The following is a 13,453-nucleotide window of genomic DNA, read 5'->3' as shown; positions in this document are numbered from 1 at the left end:
AGTTCCCTATTTTTCTCTCTTTCTTTCATCGTCAAGCCGCGGTAAGATTGAACTGCAAGCCGGTTGCAGTTGCAGAGCTCGCGACGGCTGCGACAGCCGAAGAACGATTGCACTGATGGCGGTAATTTTGCCATTCATTTCTGCCTATCAGCAACGGAATAGTGTGTAGGTATGCCGGGACACAATTTTCTCCTTTTTTTTTCTCCGGTCTTTTTACGTTGCGATTTAGGTCGCGAATGAATATTTAGTATCTACATATATTATTATGGAAAATTCATTTGTGTTACATTCCGAGCAATTTTCTCTGCTTTCACCTTACATGCTGCGGCTTTACATGCTGCGGCTGTCATTGATCCGAGATCTTTGTGATTCACCAATCACAGACATTAAAAATTTTTGCGGACAATTTTAGCGTATTCTATATAAAAAATGTTTGACCGATTAATCGTGAATTATGTAAAGATATTCGGACAAATATAAAAGGCGTGTGGTTTAAATGTGTCAAAAAGAGGTTGACTTTGTCACATCCCAGTTGCCCGTGTCTGAAATCGTGACCGGAAATTGGCGGAGCGATTCCAACGGATAGTGACTTTTCGCGTTGGCGCAGAGTATAAGGCAGTTTCTAAGTAAAGGTAAGACCGGAGCAAATCCTGCGATTGGATCTCACCGACGGTCTTTAAAGGGATTTTAGCCGGCATGTCGTTACACGCGGCTGGCGGACTGCTAAGTAAAGATTGCAAGGCAAAGGGGTTGCCGCCTTAATCCCTCCCGGATGTCTGTTTGTGGTATTACCGCGTTAAGGGATGAATCTCCAAGACACCAGCTATCCCACACCCTCGCCATCTCGGGCGCCCCGCAGTTCGTATTACGCATCCGCGAACGGTTTCGAATTCACCGCGATCTTGACAGCTGTTCTTGATTTACTTAAATTATTCTCGCTTACCATCCGCCATGACGAATTAATTCTGCGCGCAATAACAAAGCAGTGCGGAGCCTGAGAATTTAATCGACACGTTTTGCGCGTATAAGGGAGTGGGAGCTCTTTGCACCGATATAGATTAACTGTAACTTTGGTTCAACTTGCTTTCTACCTTTTTCTAGCTCTGGCAGAACTAGAAAAAGATGAAAAGTATTTAAATCGAGATTAAAACTAATCTGCATTGGGCCCAAGACACACATACATCGTCGTTTATTACATCTATCTATGAGATATAAAGATAAAAACAATATGATTGCGTATCTCTGAATATTTCAATAGAATCAACCGCTGCAGAGAAAATAGTTCTGATCGGTTGTCTTTGCTAGCCTTTTTTACTAAAATCTTTAGAGGTAGAAGAAAAACATACAAGATTTTTTAAAAATATTATATGATTATATGAATCTTTTCTTTGTTTTGATGAAGTTTTAAAAATATAACATCTATTCTCCGTCAAAGTTTCTAAAAATGACTTGAAATATATATTATCGATTTCATCAAATCTGTTTACTAAATGTGATCTTATTTAATCTGGAGACTTTTTTTCGAAATAAAACAATGAGAAATAGAAAAGAATGAATTAAATTGGTTTAATGGACTAGTTAAACGGAGTTCGGTTTGATAGACGTTGATGAAACTACATCCTTCGTGACCTGCCGGCGAGAAATCGAAGACATTCGCGAAACTTGGGGTGAATGGCGAAGGGTCGGCCTACACGTTTGCGTTTTAAGCAAGGCAACCGGGGCGGCCGCATTTCTATTTGCGACGTATAACAGCAGCTCGATAGCTGCTGCTCTCCGCGCGAATTTGAATGGTTGGCTTTCTGGTAGCACAGGCGCTATGTGCGGCGCGGCGGTGCCGCGGTGGCGGCTGTACGCGTGGCATACATTCCGAACGCGCGGAATCATGCCGGTTGACACGCCGTCTTCTGACGGGACGAGGACGTTCCCGGTTGCGCCGGAAACGCAACGTCCGGCGATAATGTCCGTCAACAGACGACGATGCGACCGTTCTGCCAAACAATGCGCCATTGTTGCCAACTTATTCCATTACAGATAACTCCCCCGTTCATTGTCTCCTCTCTCGCCCTCTCTCTCTCTTCCTCTCTCTGTCTCTCTCGCTCTTTTTCTTCTCCTTCTCGCTCGCTCGCTCGCTTTTCCACTCCGTTTCGCAACCCCGATGCTTTGGTTTCCTCTCTCATTCTTGAGGCCTGGTTACAAACTGTCGCTTCTCTCTCTCTCTCTCTTTCTCTCTATTTTTCCTTGCACTCTCTCATTTCTCTCTCTTTCTCTCGCTCTCTCTCTTTCTCTCTCTCTCTATATGCCCTCCTTCCCTGTTTCCTATCTTTCTTGCCTCCTTTCTCTGTACCTTTTGCGTTATATCCCTCTCGTGCTCCGTTCCTCTTTCGCTTCCATTTTGCGCTGTTACTCTTCCATTGCCCATTCTTCGACGACCTCCTCGCGGAAGGCCCTTCTCCATGGCTAAAGGATGCACCTGGGATCGCAGCGATAAAAGAAATTGTGCCAATAAGTACGCCCCCGCCGATAATTGCGCGATCAATCGTTTGTGGCTGGTTAAAAGGAGCCGCCTTAATGCACTCACGTGCTCGGGATACAGTTAACGTTTTATGAATCTCCTTTCACGAAGCTACAACGGTTTCATTTGATGACACCACCGGGAGAAGCTATGCACTCTCGATACCTTGTTATTATTCTTCCCTATCGTCCTTGTCTTTTTTTTACAACGTTCCAGAATATCGTGAGTACGTGTAATTAAGAATTTAGATATCACATGGAAAAAAAAGTTTAGTTGCAGTAGAGTCTGCGTAAGATAGCTAAATTTCAGTTGTATGCAGCTAAAATTTAGGTACACACAGCTTCTGCTGCAATTAATCTCTTTTTCGTATTTTTGCAGGTATTTAATGTGAAATTAAAACAAAAGTTTAATTCAACGTCAAAAAATCCAACAACAAAAGATTGTTCACATTTATGAAGAGCATCATGATTTTTAAGCGATATGTAGCTTGATAGCTTTGAATTTACATAATAACTTTTACGAAATATTTGCAGCTTGACTTTATTTTATTAGTATGAGCAAATATTGTGGAAAAGAATAACAAAAATAAAAGAATAAAAAGTTTCTCGCAATAAATGTTTATATTTAATAAGAAATTTAGAGTATCCATTTAAAAAATTGATGATACACTGAAAGTGTGAACGATTTTGTTGAAATACATATCTGAAAATGATTATTTAAACCATTAAAACAATACATTGACGTTTGATCTAGTTGCCAGAAAATCAAAACATCTTGCAGCAATATTATCGTGCTTAAGTGTTCTACACATAAATATTTTAATCCAACGTAAAATTATTTTCTGATCTGTATCTAGCTAAATTTCTAGATTTCCGCAGTAAATTTGTTCTTTACGTGTACTTTGACGATTTTTCACAGTTTGCAGAAAAATTAGGATTACGTATCGCTAGACCAAACTTGGGCACAATATTACAGATAGACCTCGCAAAAATATTCTAAACTTTCAAGGATCAAGTAGCAAGCGATGTACTTGGACGAATCTTAGATTGCACACGTGTGAGCCTTGGACATTCTCGAAACGCGCGCGAATAGAGATGTCTGCTTCGCGGACAGACGCTGACGCGTCGCCGCGAGTGTATTCAAATCGCGGGGAGGAAAAAATCTCGCGTGCCGGGCCAGGCCGTTCCCCGACGCGACCGCGAGTGCCGTCTTCTTGTAATGCCGGGTCTGATATGCATCTACGTGCCTGCCAGGGGCAGAGCCGCCCCGGCTTATTAATATTAAACAGCGCCACTTTCGCCGAGACGACGAAAGCGACCGCGTCGCTATTGTCGAACGGCTCGAGGCCCGGTCGCCACGCCGACGCGGGCCTTAACTTACCCCGCTGCTAACCGAGGACACTTTTAAATAGCGGAACAAGCAATCCGCCGCTGGATGGGATTGTTCCCCGATCCCCGATGGATACTTCATTCCCTACGGCGCGCTCGCCCTCCGGCGACGATCGAGATTTTTAAGGGAGCGCCGCCCGTGTCAAAGAGTTGGACATAGACAAATGCGGAAAAGTAATACAGAGTTTATTACTGCTACTTATCGTACCAAAAAAACACACGTTTCTACGCAATACTTATGTAATATTATGCATTACTTGAGCGTTTCTTCCATCTTTAACGTTCTTTGGAACTCTCAAATTTTTTTTCTTTCTTCTTCTAAAGTTATCGAATATTTACGAATAATATTGTTTAGTTTTTATAAAGATAATTTTGATATATTATAAAAACGAAAGAAAGAATATAATGTTTAGGATTAAAAGAAGCAGTCTCTTGGTACTTTAGCTCGAGATCTTCAACTGCGCTAACGGTGACGAGGTAGCAGCCCTTATCAGTCTCTGACAACGTCGTAGTCCGATGTTAAGAGTTTCATCCTCGCCTTTTTCCATCGTGACGCTCGTTCGCGATTGCACACGTAGCGGCGGATTTCATGCAAAACTGAGACCCCCGGCGAAATCCTACGAAAAGAGATGACACTTTTTGGTAGAGTGCACGTGTGCTCAACGCCAGGCGAAGAGCACATGACCAGTTGTTTGCATATTGTTCGTGTACGTGTTGTCATACGAGCTCGCATTTGAAATTATTCTTTCTCGCCATTTGGCAAAGTGTATCTTTGTACGCTAAAGATAAAAGTGTGAAATTGATGTAATGTGGTATCTATTATATTAATTTTGCTGTTAATTTAGAATGGATTGCGATGATCTAGAATTCAAAATTTCAATGTAAAGATTTTACAGATCCATTGACGAAAACACGTCGATGGATCTGTAAAATCTTTACATTGAAGTTTTAAGTTGTAGATCATTGCGATCTATTCTAAATTCTAAATTCTAGTTAGAAAAAAACTGTTGGTTTGACATATTTAATGTTCTTATTATACTACAGTTGGAAAAATTTGTGTTAAATTTAACACAAGATGAATGTAGCCTAGAAAGTAGCACAAATATTATGTAAAACAATGAACACAAAAGATATAACACTTTGATACAATTTGGAAACAAATTGTGGAATTTTTTCAGTAAAATTTTTCTCAGCAAAATTAATATTTATAACTGAATAAAATGTAAATACCAATATTAACATATTGGTACCTACATTTTATTCAGTTATTTTGAAACTAAGATTTTGACTACACTATTTTTGTTATTTGTTCATTTTCCCATAAATTGTTATTGTAACACTAAAAAATGTTGAATATCAATTTATCACAAAATCTCCAAATAACACAATCACATTGTATTAAATTAATTAATACTTGGGTATGTTAAAGATTCAACACGAAAGTTTAGATTGATTTTAATATAATTACGAAATGTTTCATTATACTATATGTAATTTAAAGAAAGTCTGACAAATTTTCTTTAAATATTAATCTTAATAATTATAGTTTAATGAAAATTAATTTTTTACAACACGTTTATATGTGAACTTTTCACAGGTTTAATTATCTAAAGTTAAATATTCTAAACGATAATTGGTTTTTTCTCTACAATATATGTTACTCTCGTAATTTTACTCTCGTGGCCGCAAAAGTCGATTAACAGAAATAATTTATGAATTCACTTAGCACCTAGATTTTCCTGCATTACCTAACATTTGTAATTAGCAATTGGATGCATCCTAATTAATTAGCACGAGTCAAAGAAGCCTGATGAGCATTTTGATGGGGGTGCAGGCAAGACTAGGGGGAAGCTTAAAAACCAATATATCAGAATAATAACTTGTCCATTAAAACGCTTAAGTAGTAATAAGTACGCGAGCCTAAGTGACAGGCACTTGGAGATTCCGGCGGATTAAAGTGTCCAACTCGTGGAATTTATTGAAGAAAATAAATAACGGTGTGCATTCGCGCGCGACTAGCTTTTCCCGCGCCGCTAAGTCCTTATAAGACTATAGACTTTCGTGAACGTGAAGTCCCCATCTCTGTCTCGAGAAAATTACGCCGCAAGTTTTCGAGCGCGACGCAGACGCGCCACGCAAATTTCCAGAAAAATGCCGGCCGATTAAACTCGAACCATTCCACGTAGTGAAGTTTCTAATCAAACAATTTTAAACGTGTCCTTCGTGAAATATTTCGATTAAAACATCATATATGTATTTTCGTTAATTCCTGTTATATTCGTATGTTTAAAATTTAATATCTTTTTATTTCGCCGCATACTTCGACGTTTCCCTTTTATAGTTTTGATTACGAGAAGTGAATTCCATCGCAATACACTCCTGAAGAATTGTCGCATGGAAAGAAAAAATAAAAAAACCGGTACCTATATCTTTCATGCTTGTATTAATAATTGAATTGCTAAGAAATACAACGAGGTCTTTGCCAGTACCGTAAGAATGGTTATGACTTCCATTCGTTCAGATCCTTAGCGCAAGATTCAATTTTCGATAGACGGGAAGACGAGTTTTAATCCCGGAAGAATTGTGTGTACGTGCTTTATTGATTGTTGGCTTATCGCGGATCTTAATTCGGCGGAGGGAAGTAACCACGTTGAACCTATCGTCGCACAAACGTAATTAACTGTAAAAAGTTCGAAGCTCTTATGCAAAAGATAAAAACATTCTTCACGTAAATTTTTATCTTTATCAAACATTCTGAAAAAATGATTATTTTTAAAAAATATGTGAACCCGAGGCTAATGTGAAAATTACTTTCTAACGTCATGCTTGAATATGTGCGTTACTATCGAAATTGACATAACTTGTGTTTATGTTAACTTACACATCCAATGTTTCCATACGTTACATTTAAGTGTGCAATAAAAGCACGTATTATTACGCAACATTGCGCAAGACTGCACACCGCTTACAACGAAGCGAGCCTTGCATTTTCATTCGAAGTTATAAGCTTCGTGGTTTTTATGAGAAATAAGGGAATAAGGGCGAATTTGCGCGGTATGTTTCTTATGACGTATCTTGAAATTTTCTTTAAAATACAAGCGAGTTCAACCGCGCACTACATTCTATCGCGGAAAGCGGCCGCCATCGTGGTAGAAGTACCCCGCGGTAGATGTGCTGCAACAGCAGCAGCAGCAGTAGCAGCAGCATCGGGAGTAGTAGTGGTGGTGGTGGTGGTGCCGGGGAACAAATCGAAAATGGATTTTCCCGGTGCGGTGTGGCTGGTAGCTTCGAGCGGCAGCGAACGAAAGCATTTGCCGGTTTATTCGCGGCTGGCTGTTACCCGGCAGCCATCTTCCGACCGTCTCGCTCGGCATGAAAGTTGCAGCGCGCCTTCGGTGATACGCCCATATGTGCTAAACGCGCGCGTGTGTACGTGCGTGCGTGTGCGCGTGTTCGCCGTGTGTGGGTGTCTACGTGTGCACACGACACCGCGGTACCAACCTGTCTGCTGCCGCCAACCCACCGGCGAACTTCTTCTTCTATCGCCTCTCTGCCCCCGCTGTCTTTCAGGCCCCTTAATCTCCCCATTCCTTCCTTCCTTCGACCTCACCTTCCCCCGTTCCTTCTGCCCCAAACTCGAAAAGGATGAGGAGGGAAGAAGAGCCCAGCATTTCCTCGACGAAATACGGATGTACGTGCCTCCGTATCCCGATCTTCTACGTGGAATATACCGTGACCAAGGATAGAGACGAAGGCTACTTGACCTTTGATCGCCGCGTCGACGACGTCGGCCGCGACTTCTAAAGATGAGTTACACCCCCAAGTGTTTTCTCTTGTCTCCCGTCGTCATTGCGAGTGAATGATTTCGACGTAGCGGACCTCTCCCCGCAAACTAATGAATTTTTTATTACGAAGGCAGTGACCTTGCGGGACGATTGAATTTCTATGCGTGTTTTCTCCATCCTTAAACGAATTACTACAAATTTTATAAGAGCTTTTATTTTTGCTCAACACATTCCGAATCCATCGTGTCATTCACGATTGTAGATTCATGAGAAAGAAAGATGGCAGATTTGATTCTTTGAGCTGTTGGATGGCTTCGCCAGTAGAGAAAGAAATCGCAGCTCCAGCTCGACCTCGCGTCCCAAGTAACCCTCAGCACCAAGAAATTGGAACAGGAACTATCGATCCTGCCGGAATCTTGCGGTAGCCCCGCGCATTTTCGTAGATCCGCGAGAGATCTCAAGGCTACTAGCCGGGAGAGGCCGCGAGCTTGGCCAGGACGAAGAGGAGAGGCGAAATTCCCCTCAATGGTGGAGGTAGCGGTGACGGAATAAAAGAAGACGGAATAAAAGAAAGATGATCGGGACTACATAGCGGAGATACGAGCGAGGCGACCTCCCTCCTGGCCGGGTTCTCGCGTGCAACGTCGTCAGAATGTTGCAAAAAAAGAGTAGAGAAAAGGAGCGCATGCATCGGCCACCGCTACTGCCGTCGTCGTCGTAGAGGGTAGATAAGTAAAATAATAAAATACAACACGGCGGCGGCGGTGGCAGCAACGGCGGGTTTGCGGTCGCGTCGATACGACGCGGCCAATGGGAGTTTGCTGGAGCTCGTGACGTCGTTGGACGAGCGCGTCGGAGGGTTGCTAGGAGGGTTGTAGGTGGAGCCAAGAAGAGCGACGCCCCGGGAGGACAGGTGGAAAATGCAGGTGAAAGCTGCGGGGCCGTCGATGCCGAATTCGCCCACGCGACCGTACTGCACGGTGCACCTCGCGCGTTGGCCGGGGATTCATCCCCGGCGCCGCGCCGCGCCGCGCCGCGCGGCCAACCCTTCCCGCACGCGCGCGGAACCCCCTTCCGACTTCATCGCCACGGGTGCGGCTCCTTCACCCGGGAACCCCAGCGAAACCGGATGACATTATTCCTTATATATAATCCCGCGTTGCATCGTTCAATTTTCTGTATGTTTCCTCAGAAAGCGACGCGAAATTTTGTTATTTGTTGCGCTTGTTGTATGTACACAAGACGCGTCCACTTGTCGCGCTGTGAGATTCTAGGAATGGGTGTCGAAGCAGAGATTAAAGGTTCCAAAATTATAATACTGAATTAGGTATTAAAGGCTTCTACCAAAGTCCGAGGATCAAGAGTACGAACGTTGCGGATGTAATTAATGGGGGCGGCGCGAAATCATCGAAGGGAAACAAGCGCAAGCGAGTCGGCGAGTTGGCATCGTAAACAAACCGTCACGATTATTAAGCGTTACGCCGCACTTTTCATTTCGTTCACGTAGCCGCAAGCAGTTGCCATTTACCTTTCGCCCTTGTTGCATTCGTTTTTTTTAATGTTCAGAAGCGCCACTTTATTCGTCGTTTTTAAGGGTCACGTGGGAGCGCGCCGTGAAGACTTAACGGCCGCGGAAATGGAATTTCACTGAAGAATTCATCGGCGAGGATGCGCTGTTTTATTGCGCGAGGCTTTGAACCTCGAAACGATGACTCTGCGGATAATTCATGACGCGCGGTGTTCCCTGAAAAATTCATCGTGGCGCGAACGTGTTCCGAACCTCTTTCTCCATCTTCTCGCCGAATCGCCTTTGTTGAGCAATCGCGAAAGTACGCGACTATACCTTGAAATTGCATCCCGCGGCAAACATTTTGTTTCCACGGTTACCGCGCTGTGCTTGGAATTTCAAGCATGATGACATCAATCTAAGAAATCTCGAGAATACCTGCGATATTAAACAAGTAACGATTTGTCTTTATAGTCGTATAATTCGAAAGGCCACGAAACGAGCCGTAGCGTTACTTCGAGTATACCTCGCGCAAGCGTTCCGATTATCCGCAGCGCGTCGCGGATCATCTCGCACAGGATACCCCAAAGAAGAATGACTTTCCTCGGTCACGTAGACAACACACTCTCGTCCGTCTAGACGGTCCCTCCGTCTTCGTTCCGCCGCCTTCGAATTTCTTAGCCGATCCCAGCCCGACCTTACGAACCGATTGGTTACCACCTTCTGGTTACGGTGCGACAGGGTAACGCGTCGCCTAAAGACATCTAAGCCGCAGGGGTTAACCCGGCACCTGGTGCACACTCCCACGAGACGCTGCTTGCTATTCGTCCTGCGCTGCCTCCCTCCTCCACTTTCACGTCTTATCTTACCTTCCTTTTACCTCCTGCCACTCTTCTGTCCCCGTACGATTGTATTTTCCGCTGGCAAAATTGACGCAGGATGAATCGCCGTGTCTGTGACGTCGAGGAAGTAGCCAAAAGTGTCGAAACCGACGCGACGTATTAACAGAGTCGAAATAGTCTCGTGCTATCATTCGTTGCGTAGATAGTGATTATAATTCATGTAAATGATAGACTTCTGAAATTCTGATTTACCTATTTATATTTACCACAATTTACTTATATTGCCGTCATTAATATTCTGACGAAATGTGCCCGAGAGGTTCTGATTGATATGAAACCAAATGAAGGCATATATATACAGATGCACGTGTACACGCGTATAACATCGACGCACACATGCGACTAAATCTATATTTTTTCGCGCACATGTGTATCTCATTCCCTGTGATTGTGCTGGAATCCAATAAGACAGCCGATGCAACCTGTCCCCGTCGTAAAACAAGGCAAACAAATTTCGAGCCGCGCGGCGACACCAAGTACACCATGTCTCCGGAAAGAGTAGCATATAAAGCTGAAGCAATAAGATTCCCCATGAAGCATTAATTAAATCAACGAAAAACCACATTTGTCAATAAAATATATAAGTTTTATACATTATTTTTAATTGGGATTCCAATCATTTACAATTGTTGTAGCGATATTCGTATTGTCAATTTTTAATAATAAAGAATAGTTGTAACTTTTTATTTCTTAAAGATGAACATCGGTAACTTTTTATTTCTTAAAGATGAACATCGAATTTTTATAAACTAAACGAATTTAATTATTTTCTTCTATGAGTCAGAAGTGACGTTACGTCATGCCATTTAATCGTGAGCTTCAATTATCTCATCCGACTTTATGAAAGCCATTTTCTTAGACGAATTTGCTGCGTGGGATAAACTACATCTCGTTAATGACTAATGTTAACGCGTCGAGACGACCGCCTGTAATCCCCAGCGCCCGCGTTTACGGTGGAATCTGCGCGATTTGAAATTAATCACCAATTAATAATCGGTCAACCTCTCGTATTAATCGCCGACGAAATCTCCAAAATTGCTTAAGTTTAATCTACCGTGGTCCTTCGACGAGCCGTTTACCTCGATACGCTCTCGTCATCGCCGTGGCTCCGTCATCGCCGTGGCTCGTCTACTAACTTGGATTGCGTTTAATATTACAGAGTCAATCAGGGTAAGAACGCGCTACGTTGCTCGTACAGTGTGCATTAATGATGTGTCCCCATGATTTTAATCAATATTACAACGTGTGTTATTGTTCTGCTCAAAATATTCCATTTTCTATGAACGTAGCTTATGCTGTAATAATATTACAATATTAAGTAAGATAATACCGTGATCTGCATAACGCAATTAAATGGTGAGAAAAGCTCAAAAAAAGTCAGAGCAGGATCTGACTGCGTTTTATAATATTTTTTGTGTAATTTATATCCTTGTGTTCTTTAAATTACACTCTATTACTGTTTACTGATACCATTTAATAATACTGATGCTAATAATTATATTTTATAATATTGATGCAAGTTGATAGTAAACATCTTTTAAATAATTCAAAGAATTTGTTGCGAAAAATGTCACCTCACCCAGGAAATGCTAATTAGGATCAGTACTATTAAATTATCAATTTTTAGTATTGTGATATTACTATTCTGCTTCAATAAAAAAAACTTGAGTTTTGATTGAAAGTAATTGCAATTTGAAGAACTAGAGAATGTGTAAAATCAGACACAAGAAACATTATAACCTTACTAAGATTTTGCTCTGGCCGGTCTTTGGCCATTCTCTTTATTAATTAGCTAATATTATTTCTAATTGTATTAATTATTTATTGCATTAATTATTCAGTTAAGCTAACAGAAAAGATACGATTTAATTTTGCATTAGTTAAAATGCGTTTTAACCTGAGCTGCGTGAGTTGCGACTCACTAGGATAGGGTGGCGAAAATGCGGCGAAGAAGAAGAGTCCACGAAGTTTCGTCGCTTTGGTAGAAGCGCGATTAAGCGAGGCCGTAAGGTAACGGCGCGCTCGTTAGGCAGGGCTTGCCCTAAGTGATCTCGTATAACACGGGATTTTATGGAGAGTGCATCGGGTCTCTTTGCATGCATTTGGGGCGGGCTGAGTGCCCGTTACTGGCAAAATGACGATTATCGTCCATCTTGGCGCGATGTGCCTGCCGGTACGTTGGTATATCTACTTACGGGCCGATATACATTCCTCTTCGAGGCCGCCCTGAATTTCTCCGCGATTTACGTCGTTCTATGATCAATTCACACGTGGCGTCGTAGAGTTACGAGGCAAATACCGTGCTGCGATATTAGAAACAATAACACTTTTAGTTTATTTTTTATTACGCATGAAACAAAACTTTTTCTGATGCAGACACATTTGGATAAATACGAATCTTTCCATTTGTACACGGAAAAAACGATTTTACTGTAAACAGATTTGAAAATAATTACGTTGAATAATCAAAAATGTATAAATTATTTTTTTACAGTTTTAGGGGGAAAAAGGTTCTCACATTTAGATGCTTGTTAGCATTATTTATTATTAAATTGATTCTCAGTTTAATAACGTGATATTACTATTTCTTATTTAACTTATTTCTTATTTAACAATTTAGAACTGTGTTTTAAAACCGAAAAATTGATTTGGCGCGCAGTTTCTCGAACTTGAAGAGATACATAAAATGACACAATAAAAAACATCAGCATTAAGATCTCACTGTGACCAATAAGACATGTTGTTTATATTGTGTTTTCATATTTTGTTCAAAGTTTTTTATTTAATATGATGCATGAATTATATTGAACGTTTAAGCTAGAATATAAAAACTTTTTGCAGTAATATAATCATGCTTGAGCATCCTACATAATTATTTTGATAATCAATATACTCATATGAAATGTATCACATATTCAAATCAAGAAATGGTCTATGCCATCAAAGCGGATCTCAGTACTTAAATAATTTCCTATAATTTTATATATATATATATTTTTTTTTTTTTAATTTCCCGACCTGCGCGTTGGTTTTGAAACGTAGCTCTTTGAATAGAAAGGTAATATTACGAAGTTGAATTGCTAATCAATTTAATAACTTTGATACTAACAAACATCTATATCTGTACGATCCCCTTTCCCAAAACTATAAAATAATTATTTTAATATTTGAATGAAATTTTCTGATCTATATTTAGCTAAAATTTTATATACTGTAATAAACGAAAGTTAACTTTTGTTTAATCTGTTATACGATAACTATACTATGATGTTGTATTTTATCGTGCTTGTATAAGTGAGTTGTAATATCGTAGCTATAGATTGCGACGAAACTAATAGATCGGGTTGGCCGGCCGTTAA

This window comes from Solenopsis invicta, chromosome 9, assembly GCF_016802725.1.
Source record: "Solenopsis invicta isolate M01_SB chromosome 9, UNIL_Sinv_3.0, whole genome shotgun sequence".
In the NCBI taxonomy this organism is placed as follows: Eukaryota; Metazoa; Arthropoda; class Insecta; order Hymenoptera; family Formicidae; genus Solenopsis; species Solenopsis invicta.
This window is presented reverse-complemented; position numbering follows the sequence as displayed.